At 39.8% G+C, this 9,012-nt stretch overlaps 1 long non-coding RNA gene across 1 annotated transcript; it reads right to left on the minus strand.

Moving 5' to 3' along the window:
* Positions 1-5,644: 5,644 nt before the first annotated feature.
* LOC112435226 (uncharacterized) lies at positions 5,645-7,904 on the minus strand. The gene is made up of 2 exons (XR_003024485.2): positions 6,714-7,904; positions 5,645-6,285 (listed from the first exon to the last, which is right to left on the minus strand). It is a non-coding gene; the product is annotated as an uncharacterized LOC112435226 (long non-coding RNA).
* Between the last annotated feature and the right edge of the window lie 1,108 nt (positions 7,905-9,012).

Here is a 9,012-nt window from a genome sequence, read left to right on the forward strand (position 1 = left end):
TTAAAAGCTGCAGTCCCAGTGAAAGCAGTTAACAGGACAGTGGGTTTTGATATGTCAACGTCGTCTGCATATCTGGGCACTTTGCTCAGTATCTTAGATGCTTCTGAGTAGATGCATTTGATAAGATGTGATTTTCCTGTTCCAGCACCACCATTAATATAAAAGAAAAACTGCTCTGGATTTAGAGCACAGACTCTTTTAATGCACCAGTCTCTAACTGCATAAAATATGCAGGCTTGCTTCTTGTTCAGATTCTGAAACATCTGACGTAACAATGTGGGATCAATAGCAGGGGGTTCCCTGATGGCTCTGACTTCTGTTGAAGCATCAGCCTGACGGCTGTAGTCGGGCACATCTTCCTGTTCATTTTCATTGTCTCGCTCTCTTTCTTGTTCGACAAGTGGCAACCTTACGAGATCTGATTCAGGTGCCAGATTACACCATTCGTCAGTCACACCTCTGTTCTGCTCATATTCCTCAACAGCGCTCTCGATCTCCTCACTGTTTTTCTCATATTTTTCTCTGTTTCTTTTGACAATGTGTTGCACGTACTCAAGATGGTCAGTACCTGGTAGCTGTACACAGCCAGCACCATAGAAAGCCTGATAGGTTGGCAACGATGGTGTTTTCAGTTCGTGGTCTGAACGATGAGGAAGGTACAGTTTAAGCAGTCTTCCGTAATATTGCTCTGGATGTTTTTCTTGTGAGCAGCGGTGAAATCTGATGATAGCAGGCTTATTGTTTTTGCGCCTTTGCACAAACCCCATCTCATTGAGAAGGGGCAAAACATCTTTACCTTTTTTCTGTTGGCCATAGACAATCCTGCAAGTAGCAGCAAAGTCTGCCATGCACATCTCCTCATACTCTGGTGTTTCAGGTCTGGCTTTGTATTTGTCATTCAAAGATGTCATCCAAACATTGGAAGACTCAGGTGTTGTGTTGTCCAGAACTGACAGGGGACGACTCATTTTCACAGGATTATCATCAGTTGGAATGAATATTACAGCACGTGAGCATTGCTTCATGTGAAGACCACATGCACGAGCAACACACTCCTGTGCACTGATCTCTCGCTTCTTTGAATATGCCTGCATGACGGCTCTCATTTCATCGCACTCATTTACACTGTCCTTATGGGAGTTCTCAATGACAGTTTTCAGGTACTCAGATAGCCCGCCCTCTTTTTTTGATATATATTTCATTAAATAATTTGCAGCACCAAAAGCATCTAAAACAAAGCTTATGTCGATATTACTGTTCCAGGCTTCAAGCAGATGTGGATTATAGCCGTTTATCCAAGAGTCTTTTGGATCACGCTTTAGTATGATCGTACTCCTCATGTTCATTTTATTCAGGTATCTCTCATATTCTGCATGTGTCAACTTGCATCTTTCCAAGAGCTGCTCTAAACTCATGGAAGCAGTTTCAGGTTCATTCAGCAGCTGGTTCAGTGGTCTGAGCTTGTTCTTTGCCGTTTCTACTTCCAGTGCATCATCCTCACTGGGTCTTGTGATCATTGTCTCATTGCAGGGTGGTTTGGGAAAACCAAAACGGCACCCGGAGCTTAAACTCCTAAAGCACGTCTTTGTGTGGTTCTTACTGTGTTTTTGCACTTCTGTTACTTTTTTGTACAGTTCAGGTTGTTTATGTGGATCAGGCAGCTGAGCTGTGATGTATTTGTTTATAAAATCAAGAACAGTTTGCTCATCATCCTCCTCAAACACAGGAGCACCTTCTACCCACAGGAGGCAGTGTATGTGTGGGCTTCCTCTGTGCTGAAACTCAACTCTGTAAAAGTAGTCAATGACTTTGCCAAGTGGCTCTGCGGGAGATAAGAGTAAATCTCTGAATAATGCTTCAACTCTCTTGTCAAACATGCGCATTGTTGTGACAGGATTGCTTCTCAGGATGTCACACTTTGCTGACCAGTCGAGTCCTTCAAAATTCACTTGTTCACCTTGCTGCCTTGTTATTGCCTCGATCACTTCAGGCCAGCGCATTTCAGCAGCTGAAAATGTGCAAAAGAACGTGGGAGTTCCCAACTGTCTGATCATGGCAAAAAGATCTCTTGTTGTTTTCTCCCAATAGGCTGGGGTTCCTCTCAGAGGCTGCATGAATCTCACTGCATCTTTATTTCGCACCAGTTTCTCCACCTCATGTTTATCTTGTAACATGCCTGAGGTTATTTTTCTACCATCTCTGGTCAGAGGCTTTGCCTTCCTTAACTGTACTGTCATGCTGGATGTAGCCAAGTGTATTTCAGTCACAAACTGTGCAAAGAATAAATAGTTTGTGTCTTTGGCAAAACGATCATCAATGCAGAAAAGTCTTGATTTGAAATACCCACTGGGGGATACTTTGATCAGCCTTCTTTCATCAAGTGTGTTTTGGCCTGTAGGAAACTGCACAGGGAAGGCCATGGCCTCCAGTTTAGGTGTTTTGAAAAAACTTATTGGATTGTTTCTCTCTGCAGGAGCAACAGAGTAGATTCCTTCACTGAAACATAATATCTCCTCAGCCACATCAGGGGGCTGCAAACAGGACTCGAGTGCAAAACCACCATTAGTCAGTCCATCTGCTTGCTCTGAATCATCTCTCATCTGTTCATGTGATTGTTCACCATCACAGGGTAACATGTCAATGTCCTGTTCATTTATATTTTGTGCTTCACTCAGTGCATTTTTCTCACAGCTGTCAATTTCCATTAAATCAGCCTCATCATAATCGTCCTCATTCATGTTTTCATCATCATCATCATCTTCATCAGGAAGTGTTGGATCACACAGCTCAGCATCATCTCTGATGCTCACATCCTTATACTGTGGATGAATCTGCTTGAGTTTATGCAGTGCTTGCACAAGTTTAGACCAGCTTACAGTCTGAAACAGCTGATGACCTTTGTAAGACAAGCGTCTCTTCAATTTTATTCTCATTACCTGAGAATTAATTCTTAATCGAGGCAATGCTTCAACAGTTTCCTGTACCTCTGATGGGACACAGACCACATTTCCTCTAATTGCTCTTTGTCTGCCTTTGGGAAGAGGAATGATCTTGGCAAATGGTATGCACTTGGCTATGAGATGTCTCTCCAGTATGTTGAGATCAGACAGTTCAGGTGGAGTATCAGCAAGATCCAGTTTATTGGCAACAGCAAGCGCTGGCATGGATCCATTTTTAAGATGATCGTGGCAGGTGTGACAAATCCACTCTCTCTTTCTCTCATCGGGAACATTGCACTGCTCATTTCTGCAGTTTTCATCACAAACATGAACAAATCTTCCAGTCAAACATGTTGCAACCACATGTGGGTTTTTGACATACTTTGACCTTGTGCAGGGTCGCACTTGGTTTGGAAATGAAGCCTTGAAGCATACAGTACATGGGTATGATGGTCCAGCTTTGATTTGTGATTTGAACACAGATATGGCCTCGTTGATCACACTGTTGTCACTCTCTTGGGTTTGTCTGTTCACCCATCTGTATTTCCTTTTTATTTTCATTGCACATCTCATGTTGTGCATAATCCTGAATGCAAGATTACTTTGATACCTGTCTCGCATTAGTTGTTTCATTAGTTGTCTGTGTCTTACTCTGAATGCGTTATCACGTGCATAACGCTGAGTCACTCGAGATCTCTGTCTCTCTCTGAATTCAGGGTTTTCTTGATACCTTTTAGTGATATAGTTTTTTTGTTTTTGTCTAAATTCAGCATTGTCACAGTAGCGTCTTTTAATATATTGTTGTTGTTTCTTTCTGAATTCATCGTTCTCACAGTAGCGTCTTTTAATATATTGTTGTTGTTTCTTTCTAACTGTAGCATTCTCAGAAAAACGTTTTTTAACATATTGTTTTTGTTTCTTTCTGAATTCATCATTTTCACAGTAACGTCTTTTCATATACTGTTGTTGTTTTTGTCTAACTTCAGGATTGTTTTTATATGTCTCGCTTGTGCAAGATTTTTTCTTTTCTTTGTAATCTTTATTTGAAGCGTACTTTTGTTGTTCTTTCCTTTTTTGGTTTTCTTTTCTCTGGTTTCTGGGTTTCTCTGATGCCATTAATCTTCTTTTCATTTTGTGCCTTTGTTGTTTATTAACTTTTTTCAGTTTTTGTAAAACTATATCAGAAAGGTCACAGGCAGCAACATTTGTTATGGCAGCATTTGATTGACATGAAAAAGCATCACTTGATGGAAGGAAACTTAATTCACTGCATAGTTCTTCAGTTGGTATATTAGGAGGTTCATTCTGATCTTCATATGATGTGAACTGAGTCACGTGGACTTCTTTTTGTTTCACCAGTGGCGTACAAATGGACATTTGACAAAAGATATTTTCAGTCGGATCAGTGGTTGTGTTTCTCCTTGGAGTAGAGGAGTTTGCTTCATCAACAGTTGTATCAGAGTGAGTAGGTGCCACAGCAGTGGCAGCTGTTGGTCTGCAGACTGTGTCTGTGATAGTATCACTCAGGTTGACTGTGCTCATACTGTAGAACTGCACAGGCTTCAGTTCATAGTTACAAGAGGGTGATATCTCCATCATTTCATAAGAATCTTGGAGCCTCTTAATCATGTCACTGAGGAGTGTGAATTTCAGCATCACAGCTGTACCACGATTACGTGACTGTAGTAGTAGAGGAAGACCACTGGGTGTTCTGGAGTGTGGGTCAAAGAAACCATATTTGCCTGATGTGGATCTGAACACTGCGATACACAATCCACTCATAATCAGTAAGGCATACTGCACATCTGACAACAGGCAGCTCAGTCCTGCTTCTAAGCTGAGAAAGGTATCTACTGCCTCCTCTGGAGGTTCTTCAAATGTCCCATACCGGGAAGGCTGTGTCATGTCGACATCATACATAGACCTGCGAGCATCAACTTTGTCTGGCAGCTCATCGGTTGCCAAATGAATATTTTTAGGAAATCTTTTCTTGGCCTCTTTGTACATCACATCACCTTTATCCAAGACCAGATTTAGGTCAGCTGTAGTCATGTTTTCATTCTCATGAAGGAAAGCAAGAAATGTGAGTGAGTTACATGTGCACTGCTTGTTTCTGGAGTCTCCATATTTAGGATGAGCCTGGCTGCGAGATGCACAGACATGTATAACAGAGGGCTGGTTTTCAAGGTTCAGTCTTTCTGCATGAGATGGTCCTGCCACATCACTGTGACAGCCTCTTTTCAAAAAATCAGCATAACCCACCTGTGGGTCACATAACACCTCATGTTGTTCATTAAATTCATGCTGCAGTCCACTCTTTACAGCATCAGCATAAGATACCTGTTGTACATGTGCAGGAACATGTTGACCTGCCTGTTTGACACTGTCAGAATTGGTCTTTGTAGACACACTGTCTTCTGCAGAGCTCTGAGGAAAATCAAACTCAGCTTGTTCACATGTTGGTACACTGTGAAACTCATGAAACTTTTTCCAGCGTTGTTTTGCAGCTTGTGACTTTTTCTGCTTCCTTGGCATTTTCACACACCTGCAAGTGTTTCTTAGTCTTTAGAAAAATTGTTCACAAGATAAGAGTGGCACACACCAGGAGATGTTGTCTTTGTTTTTATATTTCAGTTTTTATTTGTCTTAAACAGTTGTCTTTCGTTTGACAGTTTGTTCTTCAGTTGAGAGAATATTATGCACTCTCTTTATTGGCTTGGCATTTTTCAGCAGCAAGCCAAGAGTGAAAAACAGGTAGAGAGAAAATTTAGAAGAGAGAACAGGCAGAGCAGGAGAGACACGGCTGGGAAATCACAATCAAACCGTGAATTAGTTTTCTTTGTTTGTTCAGTTTGTTCTCAGGTAGAGGCAATATATGCACTCTTTATTGCTTTAATGGCTTGGCGTTTTTCAGCAGCAAGCCAAGAGTGAAAAACAGGTAGAGAGAAAATTTAGCAGTGAGAACAGACAGAGCAGGAGAGACACGGCTTTAAATCAAACCGCAGATTTTTCTTTGTTTGTTCAGTTTGTTCATAGGTTGAGGCAAAATATGCACTCTTTATTGCTTTGTTGGCTTGGCGTTTTTCAGCAGCAAGCCAAGAGTGAAAAACAGGTAGAGAGAAAATTTAGCAGAGAGAACAGACAGAGCAGGAGAGACACGGCTTTAAATCAAACCGCAAAAGGATTGTTGGTTTGGCAAAATTTCTCACAAACCACAGAGTGAAATACAGATGGAAAGAAGGCAGAGACAATAGGTGGAGCAGGACAGAGGATAGAGGGGTTGGGGGGTTGGGATGTGAGAGAGAAGACTGGAGATCTGGTCCTTGTTCTTCTTCTTCTACACACTCTGAACAAAAAACAAGAAAAAATAATAATTTTATTAAAATTATATCACATGGTAATTGTATGAACTAAATGTGACTACTGCAAAAGGACAAAACAAATATTCAAGCTAAACTGTTGTCGGCTGCCATGTGCAAAAAGTTGCATAATTGGGCACTTTTTAAAATAATAAATATTTAATTAAATTCAGCAATAATATTTTTAAATACAAATATGATTGAGTGAATCATTAATTAATCACATGTAGTATGACTACAAAAATGTACGAAAAAAATATTTTAGCCCAATTGTTAAGCTGCACTTATGTGTATTTATTATAAAATTGTGTTTAAAAGGTCTAGCACAAAGTTTGAACCCATCACTTTACAGCTTATATTAGTCATATTATTTTTTTATTTTGGTCTACTTCTCTTACAGTATGTGCACACCTACCAGGCAAAGCACAGTGTCAGTCAGGTTCCTGAAAGAAACGAGAAATAATACGTTAGTTGTCTGTACAGTGTTATCAGACTAACAGAAATACAAAGCCCACACGACATGATACACTGAACTTCTAGTCAGCAGGGTAATTATAGAGTAATATAGCACACCAACTGATACAGCAGTCATTTTACAATTCAAACTAATTAACTGAAGTATTGCCACTTATGTAAGGCTACTGTTAGACTGTTACTAGCCTTAGCATTGCTGCTAGCGCTAGCATTCCGGCTAGCATTAGCACTTCAGTTAGTGTTAGCATTGCAGCTAGCGTTAGCATTGCAGCTAGCGTTAGCATTGCAGCTAGCATTAGCATTGCAGCTAGCGTTAGCATTGCAGCTAGCGTTAGCAATGCTGCTAGCGCTAGCACTCTTACTGTTAAAACTGAGCCACAATGGCAATAATAAAGCTAATTTCTTACTTTTGTCTCACTGACCGGCAAGAAATATCACAGGAATATTATTTTTGTCAGTTAACAACTGCTAAGGCTAGTGTTAGCACTATAGCTAGCGTTAGCATTGTTGCTAGCATTAGCATTGAAGCTAGCGTTAGCACTGCTGCTAACAGCAAAACGTAATAAACGTATATAAATGATAGCGAAGGTTATTCTTTTTTCTTTCTTTCTTCTTTGAATTGTTTTTAACTCTGTTGGACTTGATATGTGAGTTTAAATGTCAAACATGTATTTTTTCCATCATAAAAATAAAACACTGCAGTACTGAGTGTACTGTACTTACCACAGCAGAGAGCAAAGCGGAATGACGACAGTTGGTCCAGTGATAGGTTAAAAACAGATGAGGCGTTCAGGTGGTGCTTGGAAATTTGATCATCAGTTTGAACAGCAATAATGAGCATATACATGTCTGTGTGTTGGTCTCTGTGTGTGACAGACATAGAGAGATAGAGGGAAAAAATACACTATACTAGTGTAAAAATTGGTCCTTTTTGCCCAAGTATAAGCGAATGAGTGACATACAGAAAAACAGGGCAACTGGCATTAAATGAGCAAATAAAAAGTATTAAATCTTGAACTGTTTTGTGGGTTTTATTTTAAGACTACTTTGAGTGTATTCGTGGGGAGATAAACTATACAGACTATAAACAGAGACATTAAATGAGATTAGGTTAGTTAAACGTTAGTTAAAAGGTGGGAAAATTAACTACAGACCGATAGATGCTGAGAGCTTTAATTATCCAGTCAGTTGATGATTTTGAAATCATCAACTGACTCCAACTGCCCAGATCTGAAAAACCTTTGTGCCAATCACAATGCTCTACTTAGTTGGCATATACTAACTAGTGACAAACTATTAATCTGTGGCAAAACCCTGTCAAATCTGTCTTATTGTACTTTTGAAAAAGTTAATCTTACTACAATCTAACATTTTTAGGTTTAACCTTGGCAGAGTGAGAGAGAGCTCGTTAAGCAGGCAGGTGTGAGCCTGGTTGCTATAGTGACAATGGCTCCATACACACGACACAGACATGCACCTCACTTTTGCTGCTTAAAATGAACAGAAAAGTCAGGCCGAAACAAATCGTTCCCAAATGAAAAGTAAAAGTCGTATTGACAAAATTCTTTCACCGTGAGCGACAGCAGCTTCTAGTCTACTGAATTCTCAGTTTTCATGCCTGTGGAGTTTATTATATGGACGTGGTGACAGTGGAAAGACACCATACTCTTCTGATTTTCAAACGAACCTTCTGAGCCCTTTTAACATTAGAGTCTATGGAAGAGTTGGAGGGAGGAGGCTGCGCATTGGTGACATTTATGAAAGAACCATAACACCTAGTACAATAGTAAACACATTGGATGAAAGAGGACAGCGATGGCTACGTTTTGAGGGTAAAATCATACCTGTAGAGCAAACGCTGTGGACACAGCAGCAGTTTTAAAAAAGATTTTAAGATTAATTTTTTTGCTCCTCTCACTCTAGCAGTTGAGCTGTCTCACTCTAGCCCCAACATTCCGTCCCATACACACCCATTATAAACTCTGAAACGGGTGAAAAAACATCATGAAACTTAAACTGGAACTGAAGAAAAAGTATAATAGATATTGAAAAGATAAATACAAGTTGAATAGTTGAATGTCTTGTCTTCGTTTTAAAGTTTGAATGGTGGCTCTATGTCAATGTATGTGGAAGTAGTAAGAGTTTAAAAATGAGTAAATTGAATGAGAATTTGAAGGGTCTCCCCATTGAAATACATGGGAAATTTTTGTTGAATAAAGTTGAATAAAATTAAAAATATA

Source organism: Maylandia zebra, linkage group LG1 (assembly GCF_041146795.1).
Source record: "Maylandia zebra isolate NMK-2024a linkage group LG1, Mzebra_GT3a, whole genome shotgun sequence".
Lineage (NCBI taxonomy): Eukaryota > Metazoa > Chordata > Actinopteri > Cichliformes > Cichlidae > Maylandia > Maylandia zebra.